This window comes from Equus przewalskii, chromosome 19, assembly GCF_037783145.1.
Source record: "Equus przewalskii isolate Varuska chromosome 19, EquPr2, whole genome shotgun sequence".
NCBI classification, from domain to species: Eukaryota; Metazoa; Chordata; class Mammalia; order Perissodactyla; family Equidae; genus Equus; species Equus przewalskii.
The window spans coordinates 27,842,043-27,857,289 of NC_091849.1; the positions used below are offsets into that span (position 1 = coordinate 27,842,043).

General features: G+C 37.6%; 1 non-coding gene across 1 annotated transcript; it reads right to left on the bottom strand.

Moving 5' to 3' along the window:
* Positions 1-14,260: 14,260 nt before the first annotated feature.
* Positions 14,261-14,334, bottom strand: TRNAT-UGU (transfer RNA threonine (anticodon UGU)). Its single transcript has one exon. It is a non-coding gene; the product is annotated as a tRNA-Thr (tRNA).
* Between the last annotated feature and the right edge of the window lie 913 nt (positions 14,335-15,247).

Sequence of the window (15,247 nt, forward strand, 5' to 3'; positions counted from 1 at the left end):
TTTTAATGAAGTTCCTGAAAGTCTTTCTGAAAAACATTTATATAATAATTTGATGGCAGTTGTGGTCAAGTTTGAAGAGGAAAAAATTTAATTTCTTTCTCTCCTTCATATCAAAAGACAGTTATGCCTGGTCCAAAGGGACAGAATTCTATTTTGTTTTGTTTCCTTCTTTATTCTAATATTTTGAATACATAATAGAGTCACACAGTTCAAAATTCAAAAGTACAAAAGGATATCCAGGGAAAAGTCTTCACCCAAGCCCTGCAAGTAACCACTGGCATTAATGTGTATACTACCAGGGCTATTTTATGCACAAACACGAAAGCGTTATATGTTATTTCTTCACTGTTTACTCTTCACAGCTTTGTATACTACTTTTATTTAGTTAATATATTAACTCACTCAGCAACAAATGTTAACTATGCACTGACTGTGTGCCAAGCATTGCTCTACGCCAGCAGTTCTCAAAGTATAGTCCTTGCACCAGCAGCATCAGCATCAGCTTCACTGGGAAATGCATTAAAAATGCAAAATATTGGGTCCAACCCTAGTCTGAGTAAATTAAATTCTGGGGGTGGGACCCAGAAATATGTGTTTTAATAAGCCCCCCAGGTGATTCTGATGCATGCTAGTTTCAGAGTCACTGCTCCACTCACTAAGGATAAAAAGCTAAAAAGGACCAAAGAAAAAGAAATCTCTGCCCTCATGGGGATTCTAGTCAGGGAGACACAATAAGTGAGACAAATAAGTAAATTTTTTTATTTTTAAATAATGATAATTCCAAGGAAAAATGTAGGAGAGGGGGTTTAACTATATTGAGATGGTTAAAATCTAGCTAGGGTGGATAGAGAAAGTGTCACTGGGAAGGTGGCTTCTTCTTTTCTTGAAATATTTTATGATGAAAAATTTTAAACATAGAGAAAAGTTGAAGAAACTCTTTAGAGAACACCCATAAACTCACCACCTAGATTCTACAACTAACATTTTTCTATATGTGCTTTATCTCATATCTATCAATCTATTCATCCATCCATTAATCCATTTTATTTACTGGTACATTACAAAGTAAGTTGCAGATATCACATCATGTATTATTAACTAGAGTTGAATTTAGGTATTTTCAAATATCTGAAAGCAGGATACATGAAAAAGGATTGAGAATTTCCCGTGTGTATACAGAAAACATAATAAATACCATTGAACAGAAGTTACAGGGAGACAAACTAAAGAGACTCAAGCACCATATGGAAGAGTTTGATTAATTGGCCTTTCTTTAACATATGTTTTAGCCTGGGAATCTATGATAGAAATTTTTGAGCTCTATGTCATGTTCTAAACTAGATCTTCAGGAGGGTGTAAGATGAATAACACCAGAAGCTTAAAGTTATTTAAAAAGCTTAAATTAATATTAAATAAATAATTAGAAAACAAATCAAAAGGATAGCTCTTTCTATCCTTCTCCCCTTGCTCTGTCCCATGGAGGTTGAGTCTTAGGGCTGCATTCTTGCCCTCTGCTTTCCTGCTGGGCTATGCCAAAGAGAGGCATAAGCAAGTCGGATCATGATGATTGGCTGTGTTCCTCTATATAATGTTACATGTCTTGTCAAGCGGCCCTCACCAGGCAGCACTCCTTCCTATGGTCCTCCCAGACAGTTCCCTGTTGTTACTAAACCTGAGCATGAGAATATCCTTTTTTGTTTTCCCTCAACCCTGTATGAGGTTTCTGGTTCTACATCCTGTCCATCACTAGACATCCTGTCCCACAGAAGAGGGGAGAAAAAAACTGAGACACACTTGTGAAATTCACAGTCCAAAGGCATAGGCTCACAAAAAGACCAAGACCTAATCATAGGACTATAGAATGCTTCCCCTCCCCCATACCTTACCATCACATTACTAATGTTCTATTTACATCATTTCCTTTTACCTGGTACATCATGGCCAGCTATCAAGAAAAAAATTACAAGGCATACCAAATTCAGAAAACACAAGTTGAAGAGACACAGAAGGCATCAAAACCAGACTAGCCAGTGTTGTTGAAATTATCACACTGGGAATTTAAAAAACTATGATTAATATACTAAGTGCTCAAATGGATAATGTAGACAGAATGCAAGAACAGATGGTCAGTGTTAGCAGAGAGATGTAAATCCTAAGAAAGAAACAAAAAGAAATGCTAGAGATCAAAAACACTGAAACAGAAAGGAAGAATGCCTTTCATGGGCTTATTAGTAGACTGGACATGGCTAAGGAAAGAATCTCTGATGTGGAAGATATATCAACAGATTCTCAAAAACCGAAAAACAAACAGAACAACGACTGGAAAAACAGACCATGAATATCCAAGCACTGAGGGACAACTACAAAAGGTGTAACATACACAGAATGGGAATACAAGAAAGGAAGAAAGATGGAAAAGAATAGAAGAAATATTTGAAAGAATAATGACTGAGAATTTCCCCAAATTAACATCACTCACCAAACCACAGACCAAGGAAGCTTAGAGAACACCAACCAGGAAAAATGCCAAAACAAAAAACAACAACAACAAAAAAACTACACCTAGGCATATCTACTTAAAACTATGGAAAGAAAAAGAAAAAACATGATAAAGAAAAAATCCTGGAAGAAGCCACAGGAAAAGAACATCTTACCTATGAAGGAACAAAGATAAGAATTACATCCAATTTCTCCTCAGAAATGAAACAAACAAGGACAGAGTGGAGTCAAATACTCAAAGTGTTGAGAAAAAAACTCCACCAATCCAGAATTCCGTACCCTACAAAATTAACCTTCAAAAGTGAAAGAGAAATAAAGACTTTCTCAGACAAACAAAATTTAAGCTAATGTGTGGCAGGTAGCAAGAATGGTTAAAAGAAGTTTTTTAGAGGGAGAGAAAATAACATAGGTCAGAAACTTGGATCTACATTAAAAAAAAAAAAAAAAAGGAAGAGCATCCAAGAAGGAATAAGTGAAGGTGAAATAAAAACTTTTGCTTTTCTTATTCATAATTAATCTAACAGAAAATAGTTTGCTCAAAATAATAATAGCAACAATGTATTTGATCATGTATGCTTATTATATATCTTATGTATATATATGCTCAAGTATGTTTATTTATAAGTGAAATGAATGACAGCAATGATACAAGGGACATGAGGAAGAAATTAGGGTTATTTTGTTATTATAAGGTACCCACATTACCCACGCAGTAGTATTGTATTATTTGGAAATGGACTTGGATTAGCCATAAACATATACTGCAAACTCTGGGGCAACCACTAAAAAAGGTTAAAAAAAAGTATAAGCAATATGCTCAGAAAGGAGAGAAAATGCAATCATATAAAATGCTCAACTAAAACCACAAAAGGCAGGAAAAGAGTAGAAGACAAAACTAGGAACACAGAACAAGGACAACAACAGAAAACGGTAATGAAATGGTAGACATTAATCCAACTATATCAATAGTCAATTTGAATGTCAATGGGGTAAATGCATCAATTAAATGACAAAGATTGTCAGAGTGGATCAAAAAACAGGACTTAATTATATGTTGTCTACAAGAAACCCACTTTAAATATGAGAAAATATACCATGCTAACACTAATCAAAAGAAAGTTGGAGTGGCTGTATTAATTTTGGACAGGGAAGATTTGCTGTAGAGCAACAGGAACTCTCATACATGGCTGGTTAGAATACAAAGTGGTACAGTCACTTTAGAAGACGTTTGTTAGTTTCTCATAAAACTAAACATACTCTTACCACACAAACCACAAACAGTAATCACACTCTTTGGTATTTACCCAAAAGAGTTGAAAATTTATGTCCACATAAAAAACTGCATGTGGATGTGGATAGCAGCTTTATTCAGAATAACTAAAACCTGGAAGCAACCAAGATGTCCTTCAGTAGGTGAACAGATAAATAAACTGTGGTACATCCAGACAATGGAATATTATTCAGTACTAAAAAGAAATGAACTATCAAGCCATGAAAAAACATTGAGGAAATTTAAGTGCATACTACTAAGTGAAAGCAGCCAACCTGAAAAGGCTACATACTGTATGATTCCAACTATATGATGTCCTGGAAAAGGCAAAACTATGGAGACAGTAAAGAGTCCAGCGATTGCCAGGCTTTCAGAGTAGAGTGGAGAGATGAATAGCTAAAGCACCAAGGATTTTTAGGGCAGTGAAAATACTCTGTATGATACATAATGATGGATAGATGTCATACATTTTGTCCAAACCTATAGAATGTACACCATCAGGAGTGAATTTATAATATAAACTATTGACTTTGAGTAATAATGTGGCAATGTAGGTTCATCAATTGAAACAAATGTATCATTCTGGTGGGGGATATTGATAATTGGGGAGGCTATGCATAGGTGGAGGTAAGGGACATATGGGGAATCTGTGTACCTTCCCTTCAATTTTTCTGTGAACCTAAAACTGCTCTAAAAAATTTTTCTTGATAAGGAGAGTGACATCAGCATCATAGCAGAGTGAGCTCTCCTGGTGATCTCTCCCCTCCACAATACAATGAAAAAGACATTCATGCTCCAACAGAGGACATCCATGCAACACAAAAGAAGTCTGAGAGACCCACGCAGCTATACATCAGAAGGTGGAGATGCTGGAGCCACACTTGGAGGAGGTAGAATGGGGTAAGAGAAAACTTCACTCCCTCCCTGAAAGACTGCGATCCTGGACTGTGTGTAGCCTCCAAGAGGGAAGGAATGGGGAAGGAAGCACCCATTTGTGGGAACATCAAAGATCCCTGAGGTCCCTCGCAGCCTAGGGGAAAGCCCTGTACTGAGGTGAAAGCTATCATGAGGGTGACTTCATCCAGCCAACACCTCAAAAGAGCAGATAGCGAAGGCAGTGTAAGGCCAACAGGGCATGCAGAAAAGAGCATCCCTCCCCTCCACCCACCCAGTGCTAGCTCCAGTGCTTGGGATCCCAGTGGAACATAGAGGGCTCAGAATACACCGATCTTGACTCCCACCCATTGGCAATAGGTAGTAAGGGTGATCAATAATACCAGGATGCAGAAGAACAGAGCCACGCTCTCCAGCAGTATCAAAAATTATTTTAAATCTCAAGACAAGAGAGAAAATGACAAGTACCCAGAAATCAGTCATGAAGACACAGAAATATGTAATCTAAATGACAGAGAATTCAAAATAGCTATCATCAAAAAACTCAACGAGTTAAAAGAGAATATAGAGTTACAATTCAACGAGTTCAGGAGCTACTTCACAAAAGAGATTGAAACTGTAAAGAAGAACCAATCAGGGGGCTGGCCCCATGGCCGAGTGGTTAAGTTCACGCGCTCTGCTGCAGGCGGCCCAGTGTTTCGTTGGTTCGAATCCTGGGCGCGGACATGGCACTGCTCATCAAACCACACTGAGGCGGCATCCCACATGCCACAACTAGGTGGACCCACAATGAAGAATATACAACTATGTACAGGGGGGCTTTGGGGAGAAAAAGGAAAAAAATAAAATCTTTAAAAAAAAAAAAAAGAAGAACCAATCAGAAATATTGAAGATGAAAGACATAATGGATGAGATAAAACAAAATATGGATTCCCTGAATGCTTAAGTGGACATTATAGAGGAGCAAATCAGCATAATCGAGGATAGACATATTGAAGTGCTCCAGAGAGAGGAGGAGAGAGAACTAAGACTAAAAAGGAATGAAGAAAGTCTCTGAGAAATATCCAACTCAATTAGGAAATGCAACATAAGAATTATAATTATTCAAGAAGGAGAAGAGAAGGAGAATGGAGCAGAGAGCTTGTTCAAAGAAATAACAGCAGACAACTTCCCAAACCTGGGGAAGGAGATGGAAATTCATGTGAAATAAGCTATCAGATCTCCTAAATATCTCCATGTAAAAAGACCTACTGCGAGGCATGTAGTAGTGAAACTGGCAAAAGTGAATGACAAAGAAAAATACCAAAAGCAGCAGGAAAAAGAAAATAACCTACAAAGGAACCCCTATCAGGCTTTCAGTGGATTTCTCTGCAGAAACCTTACAGGCTAGGAGAGACTGGAATGACATATTCAAATCTTTCAAGGACAAAGCTTTCAGCCAAGAATACTCTATCCAGTGAAAATATCCTTCAGATATGATGGAGAAATAAAAACTTTCCCAGATAAACAAAAGCTAAGGGAGTTTGTAGCCACAAGACCCGCCCCCCCCCACCAGAAATCCTCAAGAAGACTCTCATACTTGAAAAAAAAAAGGTGGGGAGAAAGGGGTTACAAAGTATGGAGTAAGGAGATAAATAGGTAGACAAAATCAGAAAATTGTGGCTATACATCAGAACAGATTAGCAAATGCTCAAGTATAAAATTAAAGATAAAGGGAAGGAAAACATCAAAAACAAAGATAATCTTGTCATTTTAACCACAAACTCACAACATGAGATGGAATAAGATGTGACAAAAACAACATAGGAGGGGAAGAGGAAGGAGACCGAATTGGTTTAGTCTAAGGAAATAAGAGGCCGTCAGAAAATGGACTACATTATCTATGAGATTTTGCAAACAAACCTCATGGTAACGACTAAACAAAACAGCAGAACAAAGACACAAATAATAAATAAGGAGAAAACAAAGAAATCCAACATAAAAAAACTACATAACTCAATTGGTAGACTGAAACACATGGGAGGAGAAATAAAGGAAATGAAGGAGAAGCAAAAGATGACTGATAAAATGGCAGTATTAAGCCCTCATATGTTGATAATCACCCTAAACGTTAAATGGATTGAATTCTCCAATAAAAAGACACAGAATGATGAGATGGATTAAAGAACAAGACCCAACAATATTCTGCCTCCAGGAAACACATCTTACCTCCAATGACAAACACAGGCTCAGAGTGAAGGGAGGGAAGATGACACTCCAATCTAACGACAAACAAAAGAAAGCAGGTGTCGCAATACTTATATCAGACAATGTAGACTTCAAGATAAGACAAGTAAAGATAGACAAAGAGGGGCAGTATATAATGATCAAAAGGACACTCCACCAAGAAGACATAACACTTATAAATATCTACGCACCCAACACAGGAGCACCAAAGTACATAAAGTAACTATTAACAAACCTAAAAGGAGATATTAATGATAACATAATAATAGTAGGGGACCTCAACATTCTACTCACATTATTGGATAGATCATCCAGACAGGAAATCAACAAGAAAACAGTGGAATTAAATGAAAAGCTAGACCAGTTGGACTTAATAGACATATATAGAACATGCCACCCAAAAACAGCAGAATACACATTCTTCTCAAGTGCACATGGAACATTCTCAAGGATAGACCGTTTGTTGGGAAACAAGGCAAGCCTCAACAAATTTAAGAAGATTGAAATAATAACAAGCATCATTTCCTATCACAATGCTATGAAGCTAGAAATTAATTACAAGAAAAAAGCTGAGAAAGGGACAAAGATGTGGAGACCAAACAACATGCTATTGAACAACCAATGGATCATTGAAGAAATTGAAGGAGTAGTCAAAAAACATCTGGAAACAAATGAAAATGAAAATGTACCATACCAACTCATATGGGATGCAGTAAAAGCAGTACTAAGAGGGAAATTCATTGCAATAAAGGCTCACCTTAACAAAAAAGAAAAATCCCAAATAGTGATCTCAAACTACACCTAACGAAATTAGAAAAAGAAGAACAAACAAAGCCCAAAGTCAGCAGAAGGATAGAAATAATAAAAATCAGAACAGAAATAAATGCAATTGAAATTAAAAAGGCAGTAGAAAGGATCAATGAAACAAAGAACTGGTTCTTTGAGAAGATAAACAATTGACAACCCCCTAGCCAGACTTACAATGAAAAGAAGAGAGACAGCTCATATAAATAAAATTAGAAATGAAAGAGGAGAAATAACAATGGATACCACAGAAATACAAAAGATTATAAGAAAATACTACAAAAAGCTGTATGCCAACAACATGGACAATCTAGAGGAAATGGATAAATTCTTAGATGCTTACAACCTCCCAAAGCTGAATCAAGAAGAAATATATAATCTTAATAGACTAATCACAAGTAAAGAGATTAAAAGAGTAATCAAAAGCACCCCAAAAAATAAAAGCCCAGGACCAGACTGCTTCCCTGGAGAATTCTACCAAACTTTTCAGGGAGGATTTAATACCTATCCTTCTCAAGCTATTCCAAAAAATTAGGGAAGATGGAATGCTTCCTAACACATTCTACAAGGCCAACATCACTCTGATACCAAAGCCAGACAAGGACAACACAAAAAAGGGAAAACTACAGGCCAATATTGCTGATGAACATAGATGCAAAAATCCTCAACCAAACTTTGGCAACCCAAATCCAGCAATACATCAAAAAGATCATACATCATGATCAAGCGGGATTTATACCAGGGACACAGGGATGGTTCACCATCCACAAATCAATCAATGCGATACCCCACATTAACAAAATGAGGAATAAAAACCACATGATCGTCTCAACAGACACAGAGAAAGCATTTGACAAGATCCAACAGCCATTTATGATAAGAATTCTTGGAGCTGGCCCCATGGCAGAGTGGTTAAGTTCATGTGCTCTGCTTTGGCAGCCCAGGGTTTCACTGGCTCGAATCCTGGGTGTGGACATGGTACTGCTCATCAGGCCATGCTCCCACATAGCACAACCAGAAGGACCTATAACTAGAATATACAACTATGTACTGGGGGACTTTGAGGAGAAGAAGAAGAAGAAAAATCTTCTTTTTAGAAGATTGGCAACAGATGTGAGCTCAGGTGCCAATCTTAAAAAAAAAAAAAGAACTCTTAAGAAATTGAGGATAGAAAGAACATAATAAAGGCCATATATGACAAACCCACAGCCAAGAGGAACAAGAAAAGGATGCCCACTATCACCACTCATATTCAATATAATATTGGAGGTTTTGGCCAGAGCAGTTAGGCAAGAGAAAGGAATAAAAGGTATCCAAGTAGGGAGTGAAGAAGTGAAACTCCTGCTGTTTGCAGACGACATGATCTTATATATAGAAAATCCTAAAGAATCCATTGGAAAACCATTAGAAATAATTAAAAAATACATTAAAGTTGCAGGGTACAAAATCAACTTAAAAGATCAGTTGCATTTGTATACTCTAATAATGAACTTACAGAAAGAGAACTCAAGAATACAATTCCATTTACAATTGCAATAAAAAGAATAAAATACCTAGGTTTAAAGTTAACCAAGGAGTGAAAGACTTATACAATGAAAACTATAAGACATTATTGAAAGTAATAGATGATGACATAGAGAGATGGAAAGAGATTCCATGTACATGGATTGGAAGAATAAACATAGTTAAAATGTCCATACTACCCAAAGCAATCTACAGATTCAATACAATCCCAATCAGAATCCCAATGACATTCTTCACAGAAATAGCACAAAGAATCCTAAAATTCATATGGGGCAAACAAAGACCCTGAATTGCTAAAGCAATCCTGAGAAAAAAGAACAAAGCTGAAGGCATCACAATCCCTGACTTCAAAATGTGCTACAAAGCCATAGTAATCAAAACAGCATGGTACTGGTACAAAAACAGGCATACAGATCACTGGAACAGAACTGAAAGCCCAGAAATCAAACTACACATCTACAGACAGCTAATCTTCGACAATGGCATCAAGGATATACAATGGAGAAAACATAGTCCCTTCAATAAATGGTGTTGGAAAATCTGGACAACCACTTGCAAAAGAATGGAAGTAGAGCGTTATCTCACGCCATATACAAAAATAAACTCAAAGTGGATCGAAGACTTGAGGATAAGTCCTGAAACCATAAAACTCCTGGAAGATAATACAGGTAGTACACTCTTTGACATCCAACTTAAAAGGATCTTTTAGAATACTATGTCTTCTCAGATGAGGGAAACAAAAGAAAAAATAAACAAGTAGGACTTCATCAGACTAAAGAGATTCTGCAAGGCAAAAGAAACTAGGATCAAAACCCAAAGACAACCCAGCAATTGGGAGAAAATATTTGCAAATCATATATCCAACAAGGGGTTAATCTCCATAACATACAAGGAACTCACACAACTGAACAACAAAAAAGAACAAACAGCCTGATCAAAAAAATGGGCAGAGAACATGAACAGATATTTTTCCAAAGAAGATATGCAGATGGCCAATAAGCACATAAAAAGATGTTCAACATCGCTAATCATCAGGGAAATGCAAATCAAAACTACACCTTACATCTGTTAAAATGGCTATAATCACTAAGACTAAAAATAACAAATGTTGGATAGGGTGTGGAGAAAATGGAACCCTCACACACTGCTAGTGGGAATGCAAACTGGTGCAGCCACTATGGAAAACAGTATGGAGATTCCTCAAAAAAGAAAAATAGAAATACCATATAACCCAGCTATCCCACTACTGGGTATCTACCAAAACAACTTGAAATCAACAATCCAAAGTGACATATGTACCCCTATGTTCATTGCAGCACTGTTCACAATAGCCAAAACATGGAAGCAACCCAAATGCCCATCGACCAATGATTGGATAAAGAAGATGCGGTATATATATATATATATATATACACAATGGAATACTACTCAGCCATAAAAAAGATAAAATCACCCCATTGGCAACAACATGGATGGACCTGGAGGATATTATGCTAAGCAAAACAAGCCAGACTGAGAAAGACAAACACCATATGATTTCACTCATGTGGAATATAAACAAACACACGGACAGAGAAAACAGTTCAGTGGTTACCAGGGGAAGGGGGGTGAGGGGTGGGCAGAGGAGGTGAAAGGGGGCACTTATATGGTGACAGACAAGAAATAATGTGTAAATGAAATTTCACAATGATGTAAACTATTAGGAACTCAAGAAAAATAAAAGTCTAGATTCCAGGGTATGTGGATGTTCGGCTTTAGCAGATATTGCCAAATGGTTTTCTCAGTAACGTTTTGGAGTTTTCTGTGGAGAGGTTTTGTACATTTTTTGTTAGATTTATCCCTAGTTTTTAAAAAATACTACTGAAAATAATGTTTTTAAAATTTCATTTTCTGTTTATTGCCTTATGAGGAAATATGATTCATTTTTGTATAATGGCCGTAAATCCAGCAGCTGTTCTCAATTCATTTAGTAATTCTACTTTATCTGTAGATTATTTTGGATTTTCTGTAAATACCATGTCATCTATGAATAAGGATCTTTTTCTCCTTTTTCCAAAAAAAACCCCTGTCAATTTAAAAAGAGTACTTCTCCACCACATTTTTTTCTGATGTATTTGTGTCTATATGTAAATCATTTGTTCTTCATATCATTCAAATTGATGGTAAAATCAAGGTATGTAGTAAAAAAAGTCTTATAATATGCTTGACAAGATTAATTATATTTTAAAGGTAAAGTTTAAAGCTTATATAATGTTATTATCTATTATTTAATATTATTTCATATGTATATATAATAAAATGCATACAAATCAAGGTATATCACCAACATTTTATAAAAGAAACTTGTGTATAAGAAAGAGAGAGGGTTGGTGACTCAAAGTGGCAGTTGAGTATTGCTTTCTGCTCTTCTACAAGGCAAGATTTTGGTTTCATCTGATCTGACTGTGGACTCTTAAAGGGACAGTCACCTCCACGTTTTTATGCTGCTTTGTGCATTTTATAACCATAGATGTTGTAAACAAATAGAATAATATGGGGTTCCTCATATTCAGAGAAGCTAAAAATCCTGAGATTTGTTGTGTTATTTTCTGTTATTTTTTAACATAACAGTATGGATACTCTCATTAATGACACAGATAAGGCTAACATAATTTTTGTTCTTAGGCACTTGTTCTCTTATCTGACATCTTTTTCTCAGGCTGCTTTTTCCAAGATCAGACCAAAACTTCAGTGACCAGTGGGAGGACTTTTACAGCATACCACCTCGGATGCTACCTAGACAGCCAGTTGGTAACACCAAATTATGGCTCTCTTTTCTTCTAATCCACAACATGGCGTTCAAAAACAATGAGTGATGCTAGAAAAATTGGAATGCTCCATATTCTCTTAAGTCAACTATATTATATTGGCTGTTGTTTATTGTGCTCAGAGCATACAGAATATTATCAACTTACAAAGAGGGAAAGTACCATTAATAATTTTTAATATATTAATATATTTTTAATAATTAATAATTTTTTTCAGTGATCATACCCAATTTGAGGTTCAGTAGGAGTATATTTTATTCATGTACATCCCATTTTCAGATCAGTTGAAGTTATACATGTACATGGGCTCACACAGCAACTGCCAACAAATTGATTTCTAATAAGATTTTATCTTTAGGTTTAAAATACTTTTGTCAGTTGACATCAGTACGGTAGGTGCCTGAGGATGGATTGCAATACATTGGAAATTCATATTGTCCATAATACGTCCTTCCTTTCAAATGGATCAACTGAGACCTTGTGGACTGGTTATGGATAATCCCATTTGTTTATGTTTCCCACTAGAGGGTTCTATTTTCCTCCATTTGAATATTGTTATCTGCGAAAATAAATTAACGACACTCACTGAGTCTATCATCAACTGGTTTCTGATTTTCTCATACTTGACTATAGTTGCCTGGTTACAGGCCAGAAACTGAGTCTTCTGGTAGAAAAATCAAAGGAAAAAAAGCCTTGGAGTTTCCATGGGAAAAGTTATGTTAGGAATTCTTAACTGTTTATATTGCAGTGGAAAAGACTCACAGTACTATATTTTATTTAAATGTTCTTTAAGAAATGGGACATTAAGACATAGCCCCTATCCCATTCTGCAGAAGTAGCCAGTACCCCGTAATTGTTTGTATGCTTTTTGTTCATATTTTCCGCTTTACTAAATACATGCAAATCCACAAATAATAGATAGTTTGGTGTTTCTAAATATACAGAAATGAAATTATACTGTAGTAATTATTCTGAATTGCTGTTTTTCATTGAGTTATATTGAGAAATAAAGAAATATACTTTGTTGTTACAATATTGTTTTTACTATTTTAAAATAAATTATTATTATTTAAAGGGAAACTCCCATTATCTAAAGGAGGAGCAACTCTGCTGACAACCGTGCACTTTCTCCCCCTCTGGGTAGCGGGGTAACCAGCGGAAGGCGGAGAGGATGGCGGCAGGAGTTAGCTCGCCGTCGCGGAGGAAGTGTGGAGCTCAGCTTTCCGAGTCTCAGCCAGTTTCTGAGGGTGGAGTTTTCGACCGCTTGTTGAATTTCGTATACTTTTCACTTTACCTTCACTCTGCGCCCCTGGACTCGGCGCCGTTCTCTCCCAGGAGTCTCCAACTTCTCAGTCAATAATTAAGTATGATCGAAGCAGAGACTAAACCCCCGGGTCGGGGTGGGGGGGTGGCGGTTGTGAAGGAGGAAGAAAAGGGAAGGTGGAGGGGGAGAGATGGGGGAGGGCTAGGGGGAAGGAGACGGAGAGAGACTTCCTTCGGATCCTACAGGAAACGTGGAGATACGACCCTAATCTGAATCATTCATTCATTCAAGCATCCATTTATTCATTCAATAAACACGGCGGAGAACTGCGCTTGTGCCAGACAACCAAACCACAACATCGCGTGTATGGACGTCTTCGAGGACCCGGATGGGAGAGGAAAAGCGTCAGTACGCCCTAGGCAGGATGTAGACTGCACTCTCTCATCGACGCAGACGTGCTAGGATTCTCTCCAAAACAGTCTGCTTGTAATAATCAATCATTGGCTCGTGAGTTTATTGAATCTCTGCTTGAGTCATAAATTTTAGTTCCAGAAAAACCTCAAAAATAGTAATAGTCCTTACTTGTTCTTAAGCATGGGCCGCAGTTCGAAGCAACGATTCCATCCCTGGCTGCAGCAGCAACCACAGGTTTATAATTTGGCAAAGTTCTGCCAAGCTCCATTCCCCCGCCCTGGGCAGGGGAACTCGCAGAGGAGCGCCGCAGGGCCAGGTGCTCGATACCTGCCTGACCTCCTCCCCGCCCAACCTTGCCACAAAGGAGATCGAGGCAGGTTAATCTTCCCAGAAGATGGCCCTCGAGAGAGTTGCAGAGGTTTAAGCTTATTTCTTAGAATTCTGCCTTTTCTAGGGGAGGGAAGGAGGTAGAGGATGCTGTGGTACTGTAGTCGGGACAATTTCTTCATCACTTCTCAGGGCTAAAGGAACGCTCGGTAAAACTGAGCGCATGGAAAGAGGCCCCACTGGGATTCGAACCCAGGATCTCCTGTTTACAAGACAGGCGCTTTAACCAACTAAGCCATGGAGCCGAACAATGTGGCTGCTTCAAAAGGTAACTTTTACTTAATTTATCATTTTTCTTTTTATTTTGAGAAACGCTAATAAGATCTTTTCTTGATCTTTTGTTTGATCTTTTTGATTCGAATACAGGCAGTTTGAATGTGTGCAGTTCAGTGGCTGACAGACGGCTTAACAGCGTGGTACTCACTATCCTCAAAGCAACACAGGAGCTAAGGTTCAAGTTTGCTCCAAGTTCTGGACAGCAGTCCCCTGTGCGCCCAGATACACCCTCATCTGAGACCTTGACAACTTGGCATATGGCCGATAGTTGCCTCAGCTCCTGAGCAAGAAGTCTTCATCACTGGTTCTGTCCATCCATCACTGCCCTCCCTACCTCTAGATTCCAGAGTCTTGCTACTCAAAGCATGGTTTGTGGGGAAGGAATCATTTAGGAGCTTGTTAGAATGAAAAATCTCGAATCTCATTCAGATCAACTGAATCAGAATCTGCATTTTAACAATTTCCTGGTGATTCATATGCACATCATAGTTAAGAAGCGTGGCCCTAGAACAGTGGTTCTCAAACTTCAGTGTGCATCGGAATTACCTGGAGGGCTTATTAAAACACATGTCGCAGTTTCTGATTCAGTAGGTCCTGGTGTGCAGCTCAAGAATTTACATTTCTAATGAATTTCCAAGTGATGTTGATGCCATTGGGACCCCACTTTCAGAAGCATTGTCCTAGAGCATATAGCGCGCTCACGATCCTTTCCAATCCAGTCCCTGGTCTCAACCTCATCTCCACACAGATGTTTGAGCTCTAATATCTGGATAGGAAGTTGGCGGGAAAGACAAGGATTTCTGGAAAGGGGCACTCATTTAACATATTTAAATTTTTGTTGAGTTCTAACAGAATGGTGTTGCAACAAAAATGACAGAGTAG